Source organism: Bos indicus, chromosome 10, assembly GCF_029378745.1.
Source record: "Bos indicus isolate NIAB-ARS_2022 breed Sahiwal x Tharparkar chromosome 10, NIAB-ARS_B.indTharparkar_mat_pri_1.0, whole genome shotgun sequence".
NCBI lineage: Eukaryota > Metazoa > Chordata > Mammalia > Artiodactyla > Bovidae > Bos > Bos indicus.
Genome location: NC_091769.1, coordinates 42,788,964 through 42,814,367, shown reverse-complemented (window position 1 = coordinate 42,814,367; position 25,404 = coordinate 42,788,964). Strand labels below are relative to the sequence as shown.

Here is a 25,404-nt window from a genome sequence, read left to right as displayed (position 1 = left end):
GAAGTTATCAACTCAGCAAGCAAAATATTTTTTACATCTTGGAAGACTACAGTAAATGACTTGAATGACCCAATAAGGAGACAACATTGAAACAACTGAAACCCTCCGTCCCCTGAAATCTTCATGTATCTGAGCCATTTTCACCCTGTTTTAAGAAATGAATGACTTATCCCCATATACCTGCTTCATTTCTTGAGAGTCTGGGCATGAACAAACTCACACTGGGCAGTGGGACCTTTCTCCTTCTCCCTTTTGAGAATTGTCATGGACTTGGGTTTTTCAGGCTCATCTCATTTCAGTTAGCTATGATCATCATTTTCTCAAAAAATTACAATTCACTCAAAAATTTAAATTGAAAAAAAAAAAAAAAAAAGATGGCTCCAAATATAAAACTTAAACAGGGCTCCTGCCCTCAAGAAACTTACATTTGTTTTGATAAAACAATGTCTAATGCCTCCTAAAGGAGATCAGTCCTGGTGTTCATTGCAAGGACTGCTGCTGAAGCTGAAACTCCAATACTTTGGCCACCTCATGCGAAGAGTTGACTCATTGGAAAAGACCCTGATGCTGGGAGGGATTGGGGGCAGGAGGAGAAGGGCACGACAGAGGATGAGATGGCTGGATGGCATCACCAACTCGATGGACATGAGTCTGGGTGAACTCCAGGAGTTGGTGATAGACAGGGAGGCCTGGCGTGCTGCGATTCATGGGGTCGAAAAGAGTTGGACATGACTCAGCAACTGAACTGAACACACAGCAAGTATAATAAGAGAACAAGGTAGCTTGTGAGTGTCCGAGGCTGTCCTGTCTCAGAGTTGGGTGGCATCCTTCTTCCCAGACAGTTCTTTGAATGCACTGAATGGCTTGGGAGTTGAGAAGTGTCCTCTAGGAAGAAAAGTTGGATTTGGTCCACAGTTGGGTTCAGAGACCTACAGACATGTTGTGGGGAAGGGCACGCCTGACTGTATGAAGCTGGAGAGGAAGAAGCAGCAGGATTAGGGAGGACAGGTGATCTAGGGTCAGGGTCACTCCTGGACCCATGGGAGCCCTCCCACCAGCAACAAGAAAAGGCCGCAGAGCAATGAATCACTGGAACACTTAGGGACTTAAAATGACAGTTATTTTATTCCTATCACTGTGGTTCTGGGGGTTCACTGGAATCAGGGAGGTGTTTCTTGCTAAGGGCTTCTGATCTCCAATTTCCTAGGTTGCAGTCAGATGGTGGCTGTACCTGGAGTCAGCTTTTACGCTGACTGTTGGCCAACACTGCCTCTGGGGCTTTCTGCCCAAACACACCCCTCTGTGTGGCCAGGCTCCCTCACCATATGGCCTCTGGGTTCCAAGAGTGAGGCGGGGCTCAAGCCCTGCCCAGGCTTCTGAAGGCATGGGCATCCCCCACCGACATTCTGTTTGTTGGTCAGGCAGTTTCAGAGACCAGATTCCAGGAGAGGGGATCCAAAGCACCACCTCTGGGTGGAGGTGGGTCAAAGGACTTGGGGGCCACTTTTAAAAATGGAACACTGTCTTTTTTGAGTGTGAAGTGTCTTTCCTGAGTTCCTTCTTTAATCCTCACAACTATTAAGATTAGAACCAGGCACACAAGAAAGTGAGACTCAGGGTTGCCCAAGATCACACAGCACTCCAACTCCAAGGCCTGTGTGCTTAACCACTATTCTGTTGGATTCTCAATACCTAGGGAAAGAGGAGTCTTCAAGGGGCTGAGACCTGAGTGGGTGGGACCCCTGAGCAGTGGTTAAGCTGGGCACTGATGTGAATGTGACCACACTGGCCCAGAAAGTTTCCTCAGCACTCACGCTGCATATCACATGACCGAGCCTTTTCACTAGAAAGGGATTTGGGGCAGGAGAGATGTTGATGTGGGCTGGCCTGCCCATGGAGGCCTCTGTACCTTCTTCTGCTGGGCCTTGAAAGGCAGGAAGGATTTGAGCTGCGGGGGAAAATGGGAAAGAGCTATGCAAGTGTTCTTGTCAGCTCTCTCAGGTTCCAGGCTTCAGCCTTCAAAAGGGAAGTCACTTTTCCTGATGCAGGCTGTTGGGGTCTCATGCTGAAAATAAGCTGTTTCTTCCTTATGTGTCTTCATTTGGAGGACACATGATTTGCCAAAAAGACATTAAGTTCAACTAAAATAGCTTTACCCTACTATACACAAAACTTATACAGGAGTTGAGTTATTACATGCTCCTGTCACAGAATGCAAAGAACTTTCCACAACAGGAAACCTCAGAGGCTTATTCTCTGAGTGTCTGTTGAAAAGAGCAGGGAGTCATTTGGGAGGGGAAAAAAAAAATGGAGTTCCACCTTAATTCTGGCATGATCATGTGGTTGGAAGGTCAAAACAAAAACCTACAGCCTTACTTTGTATTCAAAGTTCATCAGCAGAGATTGCATAAGACTCTCTGATCTGGTGGGTCAGGGCACCAAGGCTGGAGGGCCCTTGAGTTTATTTTGCGGCGAGGTTGCTGGGTTTCGGAATAAAGACCTATGCTTAGTGTGTAATTTCCTGCCCCGCTGTCTGCAGTGTCGGCAGGGTCTGCATCACCCAGCTGGTCTCGAGGGAGAGAGGATCTGTGGCCACAGTTTTCCAAAACCATCCAAATGGGGACCCAGAAAGAAGAGAGTTCAGAGGCCCATCAACCCTCTGAGGAAATCCTGGAAAACATTGTGATGAAAAGGTACTTTCTTCCTTAAAGCCAGAGAAATCTGTCAGTGGAACTGAGCCTGGAAGATTTGAGAAGGGCTTGGGCACTGCTCCCCGTGGTGAAGATAAAACAGATGTGTAGGGATGGTGGGGTTTTAGCCCCTGAGCATCCAAAGGACCTAGGTTTCTTTTGCTTGGAATATATTTACACAGAGAGAGCAAGGCCAGCCTTCAAGTTCAAAGGTGACACATCCATTTCCAGCTGGCTACTTAAAATTTTTTTAACTCAAGAAATATATGCTAATTGCAGAAAAGGCGTAAAACTGCAGAAAAAAGCCACCTGTAATCCTAATACCAGAAATAATCACTGCTATTTTGGTATATTTCCAGACATTTTTCTATGTGCATATATATTAATATACAAATGGTTATGTTCTGTTGTTCTTTTTCACATAACACTATACCACAAACACTATAACATAAACACAAACACTATATTATAGTGTTTCACAAACACTAGGAAAGTTTTTCAAGTCAAGAAATACATTTCAATGATATTAAATGTCTAGTATTTCTTTACAGAGCTGTATTATTTCTTTAATGAATCTTCTACTAGGTCCTAGGCTTTGGTCTTCATTATTAATGTTGTTTATAATTTTTTTGTTATAATAACCAATACTGTAGTGACTACTCTTACTTATTTCCTTAGGATATGCTCCAAAGAATGTAATTGCTGGGTCAAAGCTTATGGATATTTGTAAGGCTTTTGATACTACTACATCAGTCAGAATAGGCTAAATCTTGTTACACTCTGCCAAGCTCTGTGGCTTAACACAGTAAATATTTATTTCTCTCTTACGCTACAGTTCAAAGTAGGTTATGTGGTTGGAAATGGAAGGAGCTCTGCCCTGTCATCTAGAACCAAGATTTGGTCATATGATGGCTCTGCATTTGCCAGGACCTTGGAGTTCTTCCCTGGATGCTCTGATTTCAACCAATAGGCAAAGGGGTAGGAAGAGAGGGAAAGACATGGAGAATTGCACAGGTGGTTTTAGGTCCAGATTTGGAAGTGACTCTCATCACTTCCTTTGCCACTTTCCCTTTGTCCCGAACTCAGTCAAATGAACATTTCTAACTGCCAGGGAGGCTGGGAAATGTAGTCTTTGTGTGTGTCCAGGAGGAAAACATAAGAGTCCAATGAACACGGAGTATTGTCTCTGCCTCAAACTTGCCAACCAACCAAGTTCTTCCAGTGTATGTTTCTACCACAGGATATGAGATTTCCTATTTCTTTATATCCTCAATAATTAAGAGACATGGTTTATGTTTTAGATTTCGGGTGATTTGTGTGTGGCTTTGTTTTTTCTCTGCACCTGGTTCTCTCTTTGGAGATAATCTTGCTGCCTTGAGTGAGAGGCAGCCTGCATCCCTGTCCCCTAGGCTTGTTACTGAACCAAACCCAGGTCTGCTCGCCCAGGTCAACCTACTGACAGCAGGTTGTGGTGAAGCCAAGTGCAGCCTTCATCACAGGGCACCAAGCAAGATGTCTAGGGCAGCTAGTGCTCTGAACTCCCTGGTGGGTTTCAGGAAAGCATCTTTAAAATCCAGGGAAGGAGAGGAGTCACAGAGCATGGGAGCAGCTTGTGCACAGTTCTCTGATTCATTGATGATGTGATAACAGGGCAAGGTCCCATTATCAATCCCTAGGCGTCAGTAGGTCTGGGGGCTGTGTGCTCATGGTCATCAAGTATTTGATTTCTTCCATTTGGTGGGGATTTTAACATCTATAAAACAGCTCGGGAAATGTGTATCCGCTACTATGATCTAGGTACTTCAGAGAGGAGCTACAGCAGAGGATATGCGGGAGGGGTTCATCCTGGGAAGACCCCACAGGGTCCTGCTCAGTTACAGTTATGGGTCTTTTTTTTTTTTTCCTCTTTTGGCTTGTTCTTTCTTCTTCCCTTCCTTACTGTAGAAAAAGGTATAGTGTGCAGGTGAAGACGACATGGGTGATCCATTCAGGGGACCTGCCCAAGCCTTGGCATCATGCCTGGCTCACTTGGGGGCACAGGGTAAAAATCAAAGCTCTGCATTTTCTGTGCCATCTTAGGTGTGTTCCAGCTTATGATACATTTTCACAGGGGAAAAAAAAAAAGTTAGAGAACGGAATTGGGAGGCAAAAACAACAGCCTGATGCTGACTTGGCACATGTACCTTGACCCAATCGTCCAGGGGCTTGTCCTGAGCACTCAGCATTTCACCAAGATAATCTTTCCCCAGTGAGTGGTGGAAATCAGGAGTAAACTGCTTAGAAATCACAGAGCGACGGCAATAAAATTGTGCAAAGCCTGTGCTTGTCTCTCTTCAAGTGAGCCCATGTTGCCAAACACCAGCACACAGCTGAGCTGTGGTTTCCTCCTTGTTTTGAAATTTGGTTTCCAGAGAGAATGCTCGTGAATGGCTTCTTGTTCACATCTCCCTCTGGGAAAGCTAGCTGGTGCCTGCTGGTTTTCTGGAGGAGCGAGGTTTCTGATGAGGTCTTTGCAGAGTCTTCACAAAGCATACTCGTCCAGTCCGTCCAGGGAACTGAGCACTTGGGCATCAGCAAGGCAGAGAAACACAACCCAAGCAAGTCACAGACCTCCCAGGCCAGCAAAGTTTCTGGGCCTCGGCATTCTGAAAAGCCGAGGACAAGTTGTGTGTCTTCCAAGCTGCACACTCTGAACCCTTCCCCAAGAGGCAGCCATGGTCTCTGAGGGGAGATAAGAAGAGCTGGGGCTCCTAGGTGAGTGAGCCCCACCAACTGTAAGCCTGGCTTATGACCTAGAAATGGAAACAGGAAGTGGCTTAGAAATATAAAGAGTACAGCCAAGGCAGGGGTGCAGTAGAAGTCTCCTCAGGCCAGGAAGTGTGCTGTGAGCAGAGGTGAAGCCTGGCATCTTTTCTTTCTCTCTATTACCATGATGCCCTCTAGCATCATGGCAGGGCTGGGCTGCCTAGATATGGAACGGGATGTCTTTCTGGGGGTGGTGTACAGGAGTGGCAGAGGAGGGACAATTGTGGATCAGTGGTTTCTCTCCAAAGTGAACCATCTGTGGAATGCCACAGCCCCTGTCCACCTCATCTCTGCATGTGGATTTGAGTTACTGAGAGGAGTTTTGCTAAACCTTATAAATCTAAACTCTTAAGGTGCTTTCAGCAAGCACAATCAATCTGATGACTTTCAGTGATTCCTGGAGGGTTCTCTGGGTCCATGGGGGCAAGGATTTCTCTGCATTTGTGCCAAGAATCAAGTTCACTGTCATCCCTCGATTCTAAGGAGAGGAGCCAAGGAGAGGAGCCTGGGTGAGGAGGCTGCCCCTGCTCTGGGCATGGCCCTGGGCGATTCTGGTCACAGGTGGCTGATCCAGGTAGAGAGGAAGGTCCCACTCAGGGTTACTCCCTCTACAGAATTCCTCCCAAGGATCCCCTTGGGACCAGTTTCTCAAAGTGTGGTCCTTAGGCCACCAGTAGCAGATATGGAGGTAGAGGCAGGGGCTGTTAAAAATGCTAGTGCTCAAGTGGGATAGGACGCGGGTAAACCTATGGCTGATGCAGGTTGGTGTTTGGGAGAAACCAACACAATACTGTAAAAACAATTATCCTTCAGTTAAAAATAAATGAAAATTTTTTTTTTAAAAAAGGCTGGTGCTTGGCCACCTCTGCACATCTGCAGAGTCTCAATTTCTCAGAGAAAGTCCTAGAAATCTGTTTTTCCAGAAGCACACCCTTCCCCAGGTTGACCAACATGGTGAAATTTAAGAACCTTCCTTTATACCAATCCCAGTCTCTTTTATGGTCCTTTTCATGAAACTAGTGTTTCCCTTTTAAACTTTTGTGACCTCTGAAAATGAAACCTGAAGCAGAGGGATCTACTTACATAAGAAACGTCACCTGTGGTCTTAACTGCAGGTTTGGATTGCTGATTGTATCAGGGGATTTGAAGGAAACTAAGTTTTGGGGATCAGGCTGCCCGGATCTACTTCTGCACTCACTTGTTGCTATTAAAGGGGCCACTCAGTTTTTCCTTCTCTTCTCTTTCTTCAAGACAATGCACCTGCTGCCTTTGGAAGTTGTGTTCTTGGAGTCCTTTGGCATAGGGGCAACTGAAAGTAAATTTCTTCATGTTCCCTGGTGGAGCAGGAGTGCACCCATAGATGTTTCCACAGAGAAAACATGGACCCCCAAGGGAATGTCTAAAAGCCAAGGGCGACATGATGAAGGCGTCAGGAAAGCACCAGTTGCCCTTAGCACTGCTCACCCCGTGGTCTCCTCCAACTCTAGCCCTCTCAGAGTTCCTCTTGTATGAGTCTGTGGCTGGTAAAGCAGCTCTCTGGGGAAAACAAAACAAAACAAAACAAAAAAACAAACTCTAATTTGTAGTATTTGCCAATTTCCACAGTGTCAATACTCCCACCATGGCAGCGTTACTAATGGTTTAACAACTGGCTCACAAAATTCTTGAATATTTAATCAAAAGCCCTTGCAAACCAGAGGGAGACAGTAGCTAATCCTCTCAACTCTGCCCCAGAAAATCCCCACATCACACGAGGGGTGAATATCACTTTCGGCCTCTTAGTCAGAAGTGGCTGAAGGTCGCCCAGGCTGTGATGACTGAATTTCTTCATGGTGAAAGTGGAAGGACAGGATTCAGTGGGGAATTCAAGTTGGAGATGAAGTCTGCATTTCTCCCTGGTGGCTCAAGAGTAAAGAATCCGCCAACAAAGCAGGAGACAGGGGTTCAGTCCCTGGGTTGGGAAGATCCCTTGGACAAGGGAATGGCAATCTAATTCAGTATTCTTGCCTGGGAAATCCCATGGACAGAGGAGCCTAGTGGGCAAAGTCCACAGGGTCGCAAGGATTCGGACAGCACTGAGCGACTGAACTCGCGCTGCATTGCTCCATCCTGGCCTCACCTCCCCCTGGGCTGGAGCCTTGGAGGGAGTCGTGTTCTTAGGGCTGCTCGTCAGTGGTCAGCGTCATGGTCTCTCAGGGCTCCCACCTCTCTCTCTCTTTCTTGCTCTCTCCTTTAAAACCCTGCGCTCCTGTGCCAGAGCACAGACTGCTTGTCTCTTAATTGGACAGGTTTTAAATGGAGGGTTTGGAAGTCCTGCCATTGGCTGGGTCCTACCTTTTGGCTTGGGTGGTGGAGAAATGGACTCTTTCTCAAAAAGCCGGCCTCGGGAAGCCTCCCTATCTGAGACCTCAAGGCTGAACAGCCCAGCTGATGGTTCCTTGATTTTAAGGGAGTCTTGAGAATGGCAGGGGTGGGGCAGAGTTCTCACAAAGCTGAGTGTGAGCAAATGTGCCCACAGCCTATGGTGCCAGAGATCACACAAACCTTCCTTCCCCTTTTGAGCCTGGGGATGACGTCAGAGCAGACCGAAGGGAAGATGGTGACCTATTTTTCTTCTCCAAACACTGGGTAGCTGGCTACATTTTCAGATCTAAATCTCACCCACACTGCAGCAGTTTCTGTTCCCCTGCCCTCCTGGGCGTACTTCCGGCCAGAGCTGGCTTCCTAAAGCGGAGTTTGGTGTGGGAGTTCTCCTCAGAGAGGCTGGTCTGACAGCCTCAACCCCAACCCTCCCAGACCTCGACGTGCATGCTCAGGCTACCCAAATCCTGCTAGGTGGACAACGCAGGAGGAGCCAGTCTCCCCTGGTCTCAACCAGGGCAGTCAGTTAAAGAAGAGTCTCACTGGAACCAGCCTTGAGTCTGGGACCTCTCTAGTATTCTAATCACTCGATGGCAGTCAGTTAACAAATAGTTACTGAGAATCTATGAAGGGGTTCAGAACATGCCACCCTCAAAATATGCCACCTGTATTGATTGTTTTGAGCCGAAGTCACTTGAGAAACACCAGATGCAGGAAGGGCTCTCTGACCTCCCCCTTTCTACCTAAAAGCGGGTCACAAAATCTTCCCCCAAGAATGGTGACCTCTATGCACTAGGAAGAGAGAACATTCTTATCTTCAGAGACTAGGAGAAGAGGCCCAAATGGACCTGTACAAACAAACCCACTAAAATGACACTTACCTTCCATTGGTTTCCTCTACCTGTTTCCTAGTCAGTGGCCCACAGTTCACTGCCCCATGCCTAAGCCCCTTTGTCTTGTCACATCCCCACAATGTATTGTTTTTGTTTAAATGGTGTATACTTTTCCTTTTGAAGATTCCTCTGTAGATGTAAAAATAGCACATAAAATTGTATGCTTTTCTCCTGTTAATCTGTCTCATGTCAATTGAAGTCTTCAGTCCAGTTCCACATCCTAATAGGGTGGAAGGAAGTTCTTCTTCCTCTACACCAACTTCCAAGATGATGGTGGGCAAGGCACAGCCCCTGCCCTCAGGGAGAGGACATTCTAGTTTAGAGGGAGGGTGGTCCTTACATAAGTAACTTCAGCTAAAATTCAATGATGAATAGGAGGTAGAGGGCTTTGAAGGAGAAGCACAAGACACAACAGAGACATGAGACAAGGAGGCTAATGCAGGCTGAGAAGTCTGGGGAGAGTTCCTTGAGTGAAGGAGGTTAAAGCTGAGACCTGAAGAATGATTCAAGGGCAGTGGAACATGACATTGGAAGGGGAGATTCTGTGGGACATAAAGATTTTGTGCTTCAGGAGCATCCTTTTCTCAAGCATGTTCAGTTCAGTTCAGTCGCTCAGTCGTGTCCGACTTTTTGCGACCCCATGAATCGCAGCACGCCAGGCCTCCCTGTCCATTACCAACTCCCGGAGTTCACCCAGACTCACATCTATCGAGTCATTGATGCCATCCAGCCATCTCCTCCTCTGTCATCCCCTTCTCCTCCTGTCCCCAATCCCTCCCAGCATCAGAGTCTTTTCCAATGAGTCAACTCTTCCCATGAGGTGGCCAAAGTACTGGAGTTTCAGCTTCAGCATCTTTCCTTCCAAAGAAATCCCAGGGCTGATCTCCTTCAGAATGGACTGGTTGGATCTCCTTGCAGTCTAAGGGACGCTCAAGAGTCTTCTCCAACACCACACTTCAAAAGCATCAATTCTTCAGTGCTCAGCCTTCTTCACAGTCCATCTCTCACATCCATACATGACCACAGGAAAAACCATAGCCTTGACTAGATGGACCTTTGTTGGCAAAGTGATGTCTCTGCTTTTGAATATGCTATCTAGGTTGGTCATAACTTTCCTTCCAAGGAGTAAGCGTCTTTTAATTTCATGGCTGCAGTCACCAACTGCAGTGATTTTGGAGCCCAAACAAATAAAGTCTGACACTGTTTCCACTGTTTCCCCATCTATTTCCCATGAAGTGATGGGACCAGATGCTATGATCTTCATTTTCTGAATGTTGAGCTTTAAGCCAACTTTTTCATTCTCCACTTCCACTTTCATCAAGAGGCTTTTGAGTTCCTCTTCACTTTCTGCCATAAGGGTGGTGTCATCTGCATATCTGAGGTGATTGATATTTCTCCCAGCAATCTTGATTCCAGCTTGTGTTTCTTCCAGTCCAGCATTTCTCATGATGTACTCTGCATAGAAGTTAAATAAGCAGGGTGACAATATACAACCTTGACGTACTCCTTTTCCTATTTGGAACCAGTCTGTCGTTCCATGTCCAGTTCTAACTGTTGCTTCCTGACCTGCATACAGATTTCTCAAGAGGCAGATCAGGTGGTCTGGTATTCCCATCTCTTTCAGAATTTTCCAGAGTTTATTGTGATCCACACAGTCAAAGGCTTTGGCATAGTCAATAAAGCAGAAATAGATGTTTTTCTGGAACTCTCTTGCTTTTTCCATGATCCAGCGGATGTTGGCAATTTGATCTCTGGTTCCTCTGCCTTTTCTAAAACCAGCTTGAACATCAGGAAGTTCACGGTTCACATATTGCTGAAGCCTGGCTTGGAGAATTTTGAGCATTACTTTACTAGCATGTGAGATGAGTGCAATTGTGCGGTAGTTTGAGCATTCTTTGGCATTGCCTTTCTTTGGGATTGGAATGAAAACTGACCTTTTCCAGTCCTGTGGCCACTGCTGAGCTTTCCAAATTTGCTGGCATATGGAGTGCAGCACTTTCACAGCATCATCTTTCAGGATTTGAAATAGCTCAACTGGAATTCCATCACCTCCCCTAGCTTTGTTCGTAGTGGGAATTTAGATGATAACTGTCTTCCCTTCATATACAATGTGATGGTAGAAACCACTGTTGCTCTCCAACATTCTTTCCTCTTTTCTTAATAATACATTCCTAGTTTTTGTTTGGCACCCCACTCCAGTACTCTTGCCTGGAAAATCCCATGGACGGAGAAGCCTGGTAGGCTGCAGTTCATGGGGTCTGGAAAGTCGGACACAACTGAGCGACTTCACTTTCAGTTTCCTGCATTGGAGAAGGAAATGGCAACCCACTCCAGTGTTCTTGCCTGGAGAATCCCAGGGACAGGGGAACCTGGTTGGCTGCCGTCTGTGGGGTTGCACAGAGTTGGACACAACTGAAGCAACTTAGCAGCAGCAGTTTTTTTAAAGTACATAGCTACCCAAAGAAAAGATTATATGACCACCTTACTAAGTTATTGCTAATGAGGTATAAGCAAAAGTAATGTGTGGAGTCTCTGAGGGACCCTTCTCCTGTTGTCTGGAATCTGGATGTGATGGCTGGAGGCTGAGCAGCTAGCAGGGGCCAAGAGGAGACATGTTAAGGTTGAGGGTACAGAATCTTAAGTGCAGCTTGGTTTCCTGATGACCGCAGGATTGCCATACCAGCTCTATATTGTCTGTTGGCAGACTTCTTTATGGATAGGAGAATTAAGGTCAATCTTTACAAAGCCTCTATTATTTGAGGATTCTCTATTATACAGAGCCAAATATAATCCTAAGTAACAGACACAACTGCCTTTCAGCCTAATGAACAGACCATTTATATATATACCCACAAATTACTTAGTTTATAGGAAAGTCTATGATGATACTGTCTCTTTCCCAGCCCCCTTTATCCCCTTCCCATCCCCTTGTCTTCACCTTTCCCCCGGCACCTCCTCTTTCCTGATTCCCACACCAGAGTTGCCTGACCTCAGTGTTTCTGCCTCCACGACTAACAGGCTCACAGCCCAAAGGTCCTTGGAGCCCCTGCTGCCTTCCCCTCACAGCTGCCTGGCAAGCGTCCCACTGCAGAGAGGCCCGGGTGGGCCAGGGAAGTGGCTACTGCTCCCCTTCCCAACGAGGTGTGAAGAGTGAGAATAAGCAGGCAAAGCTGATAACGTGCACTAACTGGGAGAAACCAGAAGAATGACTAATGAAACTTCCCTTTTCAGGCTCTGCAGGCTTGAATTGGTCTGTTTGCCCTGCCTCTGGCTAACTGGGTCCAAGAAGTCATGATTCAAAGGGAGAAGGGCTGTGTGTCTGGTGATAAACACACCAGGTCTGTGTGGTGACAAACTCAGGGTCTGGCCAGGGTGAACGCAGACCTCCGCCCTCGCCGTGAGGGGCAGATAAGTAAGGCCTCATGCGGGTTGAATTAGATCCCCTCCCCAAAATATGTTGACGTCCTAAACCCCTGGTACCTCAGAATGTGACCTTATTTCAAGATAGGGTCTTTACAGGAGTAATAAGTTAAAATGAGGTCATTAGGATGGGCCCTAATCTAATGACTTGTGTCCTCATAAAAAGGGCAAATTTGCAGGCAGAGAGGACACAGGGAGAACACCACGTGGAGATGAAGTCAGAGATGGGGGAATTTCTACAAGCAAGGGAATTCCAAAGACTGTCAGCCACCCACCCAGAGCCCGGAGAGAGGCCTGGGGCTGATTCTCCCTCCCAGCCCTCAGTTTTCAATAAGCAATAATCACACTTTGGGTGAACGTCATTGGCCACTGTGACAGCTTCTCACAGCCTTCAGAGGAAACCAAGCCCGCTGACACTTTTATCACAGACTTCCAGCTTCCAGAAGTCTGAGATAATCCATTTCTGTTGTTTAAGCCACAGTTTGTGGTACTTCATTAGGGCAACCCTAGCCACTAACGTGAGGTCCCTTTAAGTGCCAGCAACAGAGGAGTCTGTGACAGCACTGGTCTTAAGTGATATCCCTGCTGCCTCTCATCTGGGTATGAAGACATTAAGGGCAGTTGGAGTCTCCTGGGTCATTCCGCTTGACAGAGACCCCAGCGAGTCCTCTTGCCCCTTCGGGCAGGCAGCCAGTGGCAGCCGCAGTAAGCTCTCAGAAGGGACTTCTCTGCTCTCCTCCTGGAGTCGCGTTACACAAGGAGACTTCCCAGGGGAGAAGGGCTGACACTAACTGGCAAGGTCTGCCTATGAATATCTTATCTATCTGTCTATCTATCTATCATCTCTGCTATTTTTTTCATTTTCCTGGCAGAAAAATCAGTATCTAGATGGGTAAGAATATTTCAAGTTATGTAGTCTTTTCAGACCCACACTAAAATCTTTCTCTGTTGAATGATTCTGGTATGTGTACAAACACACACAGGAAAAAATTGTATGCGGCTTCCCCTGCCTCGCTGTGCACACACACACACCCTTTGCTTTCCACTGGGGGATTGGAAGGCAGAAGGGATGGGGGAAGAGAAACATGCAAAGGCTCTGCAGAAGCAAGCCAGCCAGCCCAGCGACCACAGCTGGCTCCTCCCATCTGCCCCCTGGTACCACCTCTTATCCCCATAGTCTAGACTCAGGCTGCTTTGGGCACAGCGGGTATTGTGTGAAGCAGATGAGGACTTGTAGCTAGGAAGCATCTGTGTTGCTTCTTGTTCTGCTGATAGTCCTTTATATCTACCATATATGCCTCACCATAACCAGATGCTAACCCCATTTTTAAGAGGCTGAATCTGGGACTCAGCAATTCACCCCGGGGGAGCTGAATGAGAAACCATGAGATAGGGCTGTGCCATTGTGAAAAGTCCATTCTGTGTCCATGGTGCACAGCACACTGGCTATTAAGGTCCCAGAAGTCTGTGCTAAGTGGGTACAGAGATTGTTTCCTGGGTAAGGAAATTTGTATTTCCTTTCTCGTTAATTCTACAGTAATGCTTTGGGTTGATTTTATAGCATTGGCTGCAGAGAAGATGATCATGATAATGAGGCAAAGGTGTGTGGAAATTGAGGGAAAGCCATTTGTAGAATACATATGGCGGCCTGCACTGTGCCAGGCTTGTGGTGAACACAATACGTGCCTTGATTTTAGGGGCTTAAAGTCTAAATAGGAAGATCAAACTAAACTCGTGTGAAACGAGTTGACAACTGATGTTTCTCTAAGGTCAAAGTGGCTTTATTCGGGATTTGCTGAGACCACCCTCTCTCTGTGGGAATGGAAAGGGGTATGGATTGTAAGAGTCCAGGTGGTTGGCTCCAGAGGCCTGGCGAGTCTCCTCCACCCTGTCATGGAAGGGCCCCGCCCTTTCTCGTGGTGTCTCCGCACTCTCCATGCATTTGGCCCCTGCCTCTCTCTCTAAGAAGTTCAGTTTCAATTCTCTCCTAATCTCAACTTACCCAAAGCTTCCACCTGCTCTGACTCTACCTCAAAGCATCTTTTGAGCCTTAACCACTATCCCAAGCAGTATATTCTTTCTGTATTTGGCAGTCGCCTGGTGGTTCTTTCTACATTTGATTGGGCCAGCTTCTAGGCCTCTGTGAGCCTGGATTTGATTATCCTTGGATCCATTGCCATCCCTGGAAGTCCAGTCAGCTTTGGCCAGGAGTAGTGGATCACAAGACCACCTAAGGGTTATGTGCAGACAGACACCTAAAACAAATCCAGTATGGGGCCTTTTGATTATAAAGTCAACCAAAGGTCTTAGGAAAGAGAAAGCACTCTGAGCCAGAGAGAGTAGGCTTCCTGGGGCCATGACGTGGCTGGGGTTTCAACACATGGCATTTGAGTCATGAGAGGGAAACAGAAGGCTGAAGTGAGCTCTGTGGCAGATTGTAGCAGTGTTCACAATTATGTTCCCCTCCCTGCGGAGGGGTTCCCCCAGATGACAGCAGACTTGGCCATGTGATGCTTTTGCCAATAAAGTGTGAGTAAAATGGAATTATGTCATTTCTAGGCAAAAGATAACTGAACCATGGTTCTCCATGTTCTTGTTTCCCTTTGCCCTGGGAACACCACTGTCCCAGATAGGGAGGTCTCCATCAGCTTGGATCCCAGAATGAAACAACTTGGAGTAGAGCCAGAGCAAGGCCATGATGGATATATACGTAAGGTAAATAAGATATAACCCTTTGTTGTGTTAAGCCACTGAGATTTTAGGGTCATCTGTTACTTCAGTATAGCCTAGCCTAGACTGACTGATGTCAAAGATCAAGTTGTGTCAGATAAATGGGAGAGAGAGAGTTGGAGGTGAACAAGTAATAAGAAGTAGAGACAGGAATCCAGATATCAGAAAAGGAAGACTTAAGCAGGATAGCAAGAGAAGACCTGGAAAGAATCAACGGACTTCAAGAGTTGCCTCGAAGGAAGAGGTACAGGGTTTTGGTAACAGGTTGGAGTAGGGAACACAGGAGAGTAAAGGGTAAATAAACACATAAGCCTTTACTGACCAGCTTATCATAGTTGAGAGTTGGAAGCATTTCAAGAAAAAGACATCCTTTTTAAAAAATTTAAAGTAGGGTAGACATCTAGTTAGTAATCCCCAGTAGGCATTTCAGATTGGGGTCAAGGCTAGTTGGGCCAGTGAGTTTTTAGAAACTGGTATTTTGATCTGTAAACATCACAGGTTATGAGAAATGGAACACAGATACCACATTTGTAGAGAGAAAGCGATACTAGATGGACAGAAGGAAGAGGAGGGACTAAACCCAAGATCTTCCAGAAGCATCATTCCATCAACTTAGGGATGTCTCAGGACTACTAAGTTGGCCCACCAGACATTTCTCATCATGTGGTGGAGCAGAGCTCTCAAGGAGGCCTGGCATGAGATCTCACATGGTGTGGAGCCCATGGCAAGGCCTCCCCTACTGACCCTCAGTCACTGGACTATAAATGTGGTGGAGCACAAATGATTAAATGGAATCCAGAGATTATTTTTCATTTTTCAAACCTCATTCACATTCATTGCCTCATTGATGTCTCAAAAAAAAAAAACCAACTCATAAAATATGTATTATCTCCGCAAAGCAGATGAAACAGAGGCTGGGGAGAAGTTAAGGAACTTTCGGAGGCAGGACTCAAGTGCCATGCTCTTGTTAGCACTCCACATCACCTCTGTGATTCCACCTCAGCCTCCCTCTGAGAGGGCCTGGAATCACAACACATACCCAGGAGCCCCCATTTGGCATCTTTGCAGAGTTTGGCTTGAGCACAGTTCAAGACAAGGGGCAAGAAACTGTGTGAAACAATCATTTCCGAGCTCTGAGGAGCTCTTCCTTTCCAGTGAGTTTGGTATCTGTTTAGCCTCTGTCCTTGGAAGCTTTCCAGAAGCAAGACCAGGACTATCTTTAATACTAAGAGGAAAGCATGGCTTTTGCATTGAGAAAGATTTGCATTGGTTTTGGGGGAAACTCCTAAAGCACATATTTGCATTTTCTCTTGCTTGGAGAGGTCACCCAAAAACTGGCCCCTCCTCAATTTTTCTATAGGATCTCCCTTTTAGTGGAATGGTCTTCCCAGATCCCTCAAACTCCAAAAGACTGCACCCAGAAGTTCCCATGGGGAGGTTCTCATGATGGTAACAGTGTGTGTGTAATTCTATTATATGCTCCTTGAGAGCAGTTGTTGCCATGTGAGAAGCACAATGGCACCCATTGTTCTATTGGCGGAAACTGACTTCTGGCTCCCACTTCTTCATTTTCTTCTACTTCCTGGTCTCCTTTAGAAGACCAAGGAACAGCTGGACTGATGAGGTTGTTGGCTCACATATAATAGGTCCTAAGAACACCTCCAGCCCTGCCGCAGCTGTACCAAATGAACTTGGCGCTATTTTGTACAGTAAGATGCCATGCCACTGCAGACCATGCACGGCCCACACCACTCTCTCTCATGGACCCGGGAGAGCCAGTCAGGCCCACCCCTATGGCTTGTCTGCTTCCAGCGTTGAATTGAAAGTCTTCCTTAAAGGAAGGTGACAACTACATTCTTGTTGGATCTTTAAAACAAGAAGCTAGGATGTTTCCCAGAAGCTCTGAATCTGTACTTCAAGGGCAAAATAAATAAATAAATAAAATAAAAGCATTAACCTAGTTTAGCTATATTTTAGGAAATGAATGCTGGGCATTGGAAAACCCGTTTTGCTTTCAGCTCTAGGTTTTCTGGAGAGAAAACAAGACAAGGCTCACTTCTGAGCACACAGGATGGAATGCAGAGATTGGGGCCTGCTGCTTAAGAACCTGCAGTTTTGGACCCTTCAATGAGTAAGTTTGTCAGAAAGAGCACTTGTGACCATATTCTGCTGAATATATGCATTTGTAGGATGTCGTTTGCTCAGGCCCCTTTCAAAGAGCCTTTTCTCTTGGTAGCGTGTATAAGGCAGACAGGGTTAGACTGGTCCACCATGAGAGTGGATGGGGGTGGGGAGGCCACTTGGAATTCAGGCTCTATCTTTGTTGCAACCAAGACACCATTTCTATAGCTCTGTCACGTGTATACATAAGGCATCATCTGCAGTTAGCATTTGCAGTGGCCGCATACTCAAAACTGCTATAAAGAAACTTGGAGCTTTCTAGCAGCCCATGAATTGAAATTCTTTCACTTAGGCTTGGAAAGACACTTAGTTCTTTGCTCAGGAGGCTCTTGCCCCAGGCCTCCATGGAAGCTCCTTCTTTTTTTATTCTTAATTTGCCACACTTTCATCTCTTAAAGTGGTAGAGGACAAGGTCTTGTTGACTGGTAAGCTGGAATTTGCCCTCATCTCTTTCTCCCAAAGGGAAAATTAAAACAACCAAGAAAAGAAGAAACAAAAAAAGCCCAGTGTTTTTATCCACTCCTGCATAACAAATTACTCTTGAACATAGCAGCTGAAGCAACAAACATTTATCATCTCACAGTTTCTGAGTTAGGAATTCAGGATGGTCTCTCATGAGATTGCAGTTCAGTGGTTGGCTGGGGACTGCAGTTATCTGAAGGCTCAACTGGGGAAGGATCTGCTTGTAAGCTCAGCCATATGCTTGTCAGCAGAACTTCATTCCTCACTGGTGGTTGGCCAGACTTCGGGGCCCCACGATATGAACATCTCATAGCCTGCCTGAGTGTCCTCATGACATTTCACTTTTTTTCATTCCCCAAAGAACTGTTTTAATTTTAAAAAGCTTAAAAACACAATGACAATGAAGCACTGATTGTGCCTTAGGCACAATCCCAAATCAGTGCTGACTTAAAACTCTGTCCTCTCTTTCCAAGAAAGAGAAAGCGGAGGACAAAGTTCAGTCTACAGTGAGAAGGAAAAGAAAGAACAGAAAGAAACCAAAACGGTGCTTCCCAGCAGCTGAGATTATTTGTTTTCAGACTGCACCCATGGAAATGCTTATTCTTCTTATATGAGTCTTTTCTTTACAACCTTTAATTTTTTAAAAACTGCTATCTACTGAACAAGAGATGCCACGTTTTCACTGACAGGACAGCCACTTCTGTGCAGTTTTTGCTTTTTCAGTGTGGGTCCTCCTTCTCTGAAAGTTTCAGTTCAGTTCAGTTCAGTCACTCAGTCGTGTCCAATTCTTTGCGACCCCATGAATCGCAGCACGCCAAGCCTCCCTGTCCATCACCAACTCCCGGAGTTCACTCAGACTCACGTCCATCGAGTCAGTGATGCCATCCAGCCATCTCATCCTCTGTCGTCCCCTTCTCCTCCTGCCCCCAATCCTTCCCAGCATCAGAGTCTTTTCCAATGAGTCAGCTCTTCGCATGAGGTGGCCAAAGGACTGGAGTTTCAGCTTTAGCATCTTTCCTTCCAAAGAAATCCCAGGGCTGATCTCCTTCAGAATGGACTGGTTGGATCTCCTTGCAGTTCAAGGGACTCTCAAGAGTCTTCTCCAACACCACACTTCAAAAGCATCAATTCTTCAGCGCTCAGCCTTCTACACAGTCCGACTCTCACATCCATACATGACCACAGGAAAAACCATAGCCTTGACTAGATGGACCTTTGTTGGCAAGTAATGTCTCTGCTTTTCAATATGCTATCTAGGTTGGACATAACTTTCCTTCCAAGGAGTAAGCGTCTTTTAATTTCATGGCTGCAGTCACCAACTGCAGTGATTTTGGAGCCCAAACAAATAAAGTCTGACACTGTTTCCACTGTTTCCCCATCTATTTCCCATGAAGTGATGGGACCCGATGCCATGATCTTGGTTTTCTGAATGTTGAGCTTTAAGCCAACTTTTTCATTCTCCACTTCCACTTTCATCAAGAGGCTTTTGAGTTCCTCTTCACTTTCTGCCATAAGGGTGGTGTCATCTGCGTATCTGAGGTGATTGATATTTCTCCTGGCAATCTTGATTCCAGCTTGTGTTTCTTCCAGTCCAGCGTTTCTCATGATGTACTCTGCATAGAAGTTAAATAAGCAGGGTGACAATATACAGCCTTGACGAACTCCTTTTCCTATTTGGAACCAGTCTGTTGTTCCATGTCCAGTTCTAACTGTTGCTTCCTGACCTGCATACAGATTTCTCAAGAGGCAGATCAGGTGGTCTGGTATTCCCATCTCTTTCAGAATTTTCCAGAGTTTATTGTGATCCACACAGTCAAAGGCTTTGGCATAGTCAATAAAGCAGAAATAGATGTTTTTCTGGAACTCTCTTGCTTTTTCCATGATCCAGCAGATGTTGGCAATTTGATCTCTGGTTCCTCTGCCTTTTCTAAAACCAGCTTGAACATCAGGAAGTTCACGGTTCACATATTGCTGAAGCCTGGCTTGGAGAATTTTGAGCATTACTTTAGTAGCATGTGAGATGAGTGCGATTGTGCAGTAGTTTGAGCATTCTTTGGCATTGCCTGAAAGTGTAGTGAGCGCAAATTGACACCTGCAGGGCCCAAAGCCCCAGAACTCTTTTCAGCTCCATCTGTAGAGCAAGGTGAAGGATTTGCCGCATTTGTGCTTCAAAGATACAGCTCACGTTGGTTGTCCTTCTCAGTTGGCAAACTGTTCACAAAAAAAGCAGACTTGATCCTCTCTATGTGATGGCAAAATTTGATGTCAGGGCTCAATTTTAAGTTCATATACTTAAAATTTTTTCAAGATTTATTTATTGTATTTTTGGCTGTGCTAGGTCTTTTTGCTGCATGGGCTTTTTTCTAGTTGCAGCAAGCAGGGACTACCCTCTAGTTGCAGTGTGCAGGGGGAGCATGGGTTCTAGGGTGTGCAGGGCTCAGTAGTTGCGGCTCCTGGGCTCTAGAGCGCAGGCTCAATAGTTGTAGCACACAGGCTTAGTTACTCTGCAGCATGTGGGATCTTCCCAGATCAGCAATGGAACCCATGTCTCCTGAATTGGCAAGTGGATTCTTTATCACTGAGTTACTAGGGAAGCCCAGTCCTTTTACTCTTGAATGATGGTAAGGGTAAGGAGCAACAGGGCTTGCCCATCAATTTCCTGGTCTAGTAATGTGGCAGCTGACTTCCCCCAGAGCAACTGATAGAAGAGAGAGAGGAAGAGAGAGCCCAAGGTAGAAGCCACCATATTTTATAACTTAATCCCAGCAGTGACAACCCATCTCATCTGCTATACTCTTTTATCAACTAGTCAAGTGTCTTTCGTAAGTCTGCATCTCTGCTCTTCATCTCTGGGTCCTTTCTGTAAAGTCAAGTGTTTGAACTAACATAGTCTTTAAGTTTTGTAAAGTCTGTGATTCTAGTCATTTGAGGTTAGTGAAGAAGAGAGTGAAGAAGGGAAAGAGGAGGAAGAGAAAGGAACTTGGGTCTTGTGAAACAACCCCAGGACTTAAGCCCTGGAGCTGACTCTAGGCCCAGGGTGGATGCAAGTCCTACCGTTTGCTGAGCAAGGAAATGGGCATGGGAGGCTCTGATCTGATAGCTACTACCCTGTTTCCCTGACATATTTCTGTGCAAGAGCCAAACAGAACTAACCGAGGCTACTCTGCTCCTGGAGAGAGAGCTCCCCCAGTTTCCAGAGCTGGTAATGGTTTGCATATAAATAGATGATGCTTCTTTAGTGTGTAAATGTGTTTCAGAGGGGAGTGCAGCCACCCCAGTACCTGTCTCCTGGGGAGAAGCTCTTGAGACCATCCTTGCTTCTTATTTCACATCCTGCCCAGCCATTTCAGACTCTTCTACCATAGGTGATGGAGCCACTGAACTCTGGGGAGCATGTCGCCCAGTAGGCAATGGGGTATCTTGATGTGGGAAGGCTTTCAGCTTTTCACCATTGAGTACTAGGTTAGCTGGGCTTGTCATAAATAGCTTTTATTATGTTGAGACAGATGTTCCCTCTGTACCCATTTTGGGTTTTGTCATGAATGGATGTTTAATTTTATAAAATGCTTTCCCACATCTATTGAGATGATCATGTGGTTTTTGTCTTTTCTTTAGTTGATGTGGTGTATCATATTGATTTGTATCTGTTGAACCATACTGTGACCCTAGGATGAATCCAACTTGATCATAGTATGTCATCCTTTTTATGTATTGTTGTATTTGTTTTGCTAATATTGGGTTGGCCAAAAAGTTCATTTGGGTTTTTCCGTAACAGTTTCTGGGAAACCCCATATTTTTTTGTGACTGGAAATCTTGATGTGAAAGTGTCCTTGAAAGTCTCTGATGGGGCTGGTCCTGCTGAAAGAGCAGGGCTAGGCTTCACTAATTGTCAACTAACCTTTCTTTGGGTTCAGCACAAGAAAATAACAGTTTCTCAGAACCAGATACATGACCTTTTGCAATTTTTGAGCTGAAAGACATGTTCTCAGAGGTGAATTATCTACTTCAGTAACTGTCTTGGGCATTCTCTGGAAGCTCCCAGGCTGCATGATTACCCGTGTAATTTCTTGGCATGGGTGGTGACGCTTGAGTCATTCCAGGAAACATCCCAGGTGTTTATTCCCAAATGCCGAGTTTTATTCCTCAAGTTTTGAGCTGTTCCTTCAGGAAAGCTTCCAGTTTTGTGGTTCTCATTATAAAACCAGAAAATTTAATTGCTTCAGGAAGTCCCCAGAGCTGAGTGGAAAGTGTCTAAGACTGTCAGACCCTCAAGCAGAGCATCTATTCTTCTCCAGAGCTGGGGCCAAGCAGAGGAGCAGTTGGGATCTGGTTAAGCCAAAGAGACTAAATGCTAAGTCCTCAGCAAGCTATCTGAGAAAAATTAGGAAAGCCTGTTTGGAAAGAAAGAGCATTATCTAAAGAGCCAGGCTATAATATCAGGAGTTGCATTCTACTACACTGAGAACATCCCTCCCGACATTTCAGACAAAAGGTCTGGAGCTGTCTGCTGCCATTTTAATTGACTTGGGATAAAGTAAATATTGTGTCTCTGCATCATGAGTCATATGGCTCTGTTCCTTGGACCAGAGCCACCCTAGTGGAGACCCGTTTCCCAACCCTGGATAGAGCTCTCTAGGACAGAGACTCTTCAGCTGGCCAAGCTCCTCCCAGATTCAACACGCACCTTCTTTCCTTCTTCCGTTCTCTTCCCTTTCCTTGTCATGCCTCCTTTGGTCTCAAAAGGCCAATAAGTATATTCCAGATTTGGGGGTTTGGAACATTCTTAAAACAAGAATCTGAGACATAAATGGGGTCTCATAGGTTATCTAGTTCAACTTCTCCTCTAATTAGGAAATCTTCAAAGATCTGGCCTCTGGGAGACACTTTGTGACAGGCACAAAGCAGTCCATTCTCTGGGTGGCTCTAGTCTGGCAGAATCTATTTGCATACTGACTTTCTTAAGCTGAAGTCTCTCTAACACTCATATTGACTCTTACTTTACCTTCTAGGGCAATCTAGACTATAGCAACTTCTCCTGCATAGCAGCCTTTCAAATGTTCGAAGAAAATATCTAGGAAGCAGGGTGACCAGAACATAAAATCTGGATCTGGATGAGTCCCGGGTCTGCCGCTGTTGGTTGTGTGTGTGATTTTGAGGAAGTCCCTTAACCTTATCTGCAAATGGGGTTGGTCCCCACTGGATAGAGTGGTGTGCTGGAACCAGAGTGTGTCTCCTCTTTCCTCTTTGCCGCGTGATCTCATGCTGGGTGCTTAAAATGAGCCACAGTGGGAGTATTTACACCATAAACATTGGCAAATGCTATAAATTGGGACTTCTTATTGGCTTATGTTTTGTTTTACCAGCATATCACTGACCATTTCTCAACTTAGTGGTAAGGATCAATTAAGATAGTGCAAGTAAATATCCTGTGTGAACTATAAAATCTGTAGAAATAATAAAGATTATTTATCTTGATAGACTGTTACAAAATAGCCCCCAATGAATCACGTTCCTGAAATCATACTGCTGCATGGCCCATTTCCACATTATATCTGGGCTGCTCTCATGATGTGCTTGATTCAGTACCAATGTGACAAAAATTTCAGTCCTGGGCATTCAAAGCTTTGCAGCATCCACTTTTACCATCTTGCTGTCCTGAGAAGTCATGAAGCCTGGGCTAGCCTCCCTGAGGATGAGAGGCCATGTGGAGAAGGAAGATGAACGAGCATGCTGGGGAAAAGGGTGCGGCCAGTCCAATCATCTCATTGAAGGAGACAGATATGTCAATGAAGCAATCGCGGCTCCTTCAGCCCCAGTAATCTGCCAGCTGGCTGCGAATGCATCAGTGAGCCCAGCCCACGCCACTGCACCACATGGGGTAGAGAAAATCTCTCCAACCCAGACTGCAGAATTGTGAGCAAATGACTGGCCGTTGTTGGTTTAAGACACCAAGTTTTAGGTGTGGTTTCTACACAGTGATAGATGACTTATTATAGTTATTATCCCATCAGGGCCCTCCAGGTCTTCTCTTGTCCAAGTCAGACTTTCCCAGCTCTCTGCCTCGTCGTCTGGCTGGGCTCCATTCGCTGGTCCTGGGGTGGACATGGTGCAGGCTCCCAGTGTTCTGACCGTGCAGAGGCTGGGCGGTCCGCTCTCTGTTCTGGATCCTAGATAATCATCACAGCCAGAGGGTGAGCCAGAGCTCCTGGCGCTCGAAGCTCACTCTGTGAGCTCATTCTTAGCCTTTGCAGTCAACCCAAGCCCCCAGGCTGTGAAACTACACTCTCCTATCCTGACATCTTAAAAAAAAAACAAAATTAAGTACTCGGTTTATAGTCATCACCATTAAACTGACCATTTCACTTTCAACGTTGTTCTTTCAATCTTTCAAAATCTGGGCTCCAGTTTGATTTTAAATTTTTCCATGACTATAGCATTTCCTTCCATGCACACATTCACCCCCACACCCAAACACACATACATCCAGATGCCCATACATCAAACACACACAAAAGCACATGTGCATAACAAGGCAGAAACTCACTGCAGTGTTCACAGCAGCTGCCAGGTCTTCCTAATAGTCACGACGCTTCACAGCCAGGCTTCTGCCCACTTTTCAGTCTCATTTTCTTGTGACTCCTTTTTTCAGTAGCTGAATCCACAACTCTTGACTGTGGCATTAAACAAGCAGGGGTTATTTTTCTCAGATGACAAGAAGGTCAGAGACAGGGCATCCAGGACTAGAGCAGAGGCCCCGTGGTGTCATCAGGGACCAGGCTTCTGTGGCCCTTTTGTGCCATCCTACATGACATCCTCATGGTTTCCGGATGGCTGATCCACCCCAAACTGTTGCATATGGGATCCAGGCAGGAATGAGACAGGAAGGGGAAAGGCAAATGGCCAGGGACACAGAGCCTATTCCCTTTTACTGAGAAAATGACAGCTCTTCTAGAGGCCCTGCCCAGGAGACGTCTAGTTACATTCATAGGCCAAAACTGGGTCACATGGTCAGCCCAGCTATGAGGGCATCTGGGAAGGTGAATACTTGTACCTGGGCACATCGCCACCCTGAAAAAAAAAAAAAAAAAGAACTAGGGTTCCGTCAATAAGAGAGAAGTGGAGAATGAATAATGAGTTGGGACATAGCAGGGTTTGCCACATTCTCCCACACATACTATGAGTTGTCATCTTCGTGTGCCAGACACATGCCAAGTTTATTGAAATGAAGTTATAGAAAATGAGAAGATATGGCAAATTGCAAAAAATAGCCCTAAATTCCTCCCATTCCTATGTAGACAACTTTTTCCAGCAAGTCCAGAGCTGGTCCTGTGACTGACTTTGACCAGTCGGATGTAGCAAGAGAGGTGCTGTGACTTCTTGACTCATACCTTGAGGCTTGTCAGCTTTTATTCTCACCCCCCGAGAACTCAGTTCTACAGACAAGCTAGACAATCTGGTTCAAATTCTAGTTCTACCTCTTAATAGCTGTGTGGCCTTGGGAAAGCAGCTTAACTTATCTGTACCTCAGTTTCTTCATTTGTATCAGAGGCAGTCATGGAACCTAAATCATAGGCTTTCTTTAAAAAACAGGATTCAGTAAGTTACTATCTGTGACCTGCTTAGAACAATGACCAGCTACTTAAGTGCTGGATTCCAAAGACAACATCTTGCAGCTCTGAGGCACACGCCCCATGTGGGGCCAGCATTCTTTACTAGGTTTGATTTTCAGAAGTAGAGAAAAGAAACTCTTTTTTTTCTACTAGGATTTCTAAATTGAAGTTTCTGGTGCCCATGATCCTCACCACATGGCCAGGGCATCTCTGCTGAAAGAGAATGAGGGCAACAGACAAGGATATGTGGAA

The 25,404-nt window shown here is 45.8% G+C and overlaps 1 long non-coding RNA gene across 2 annotated transcripts; it reads right to left on the bottom strand.

Moving 5' to 3' along the window:
* Positions 1 to 1,098: 1,098 nt before the first annotated feature.
* LOC109565015 (uncharacterized) lies at positions 1,099 to 25,055 on the bottom strand. 2 transcript variants are annotated; one of them, XR_011568651.1, is made up of 3 exons: positions 24,087 to 25,047; positions 6,579 to 7,031; positions 1,099 to 5,482 (listed from the first exon to the last, which is right to left on the bottom strand). It is a non-coding gene; the product is annotated as an uncharacterized lncRNA (long non-coding RNA). The 2 variants fall into 2 exon arrangements; XR_011568650.1 differs by having other exon boundaries at positions 1,099 to 7,031; positions 24,087 to 25,055.
* Positions 25,056 to 25,404: the final 349 nt, after the last annotated feature.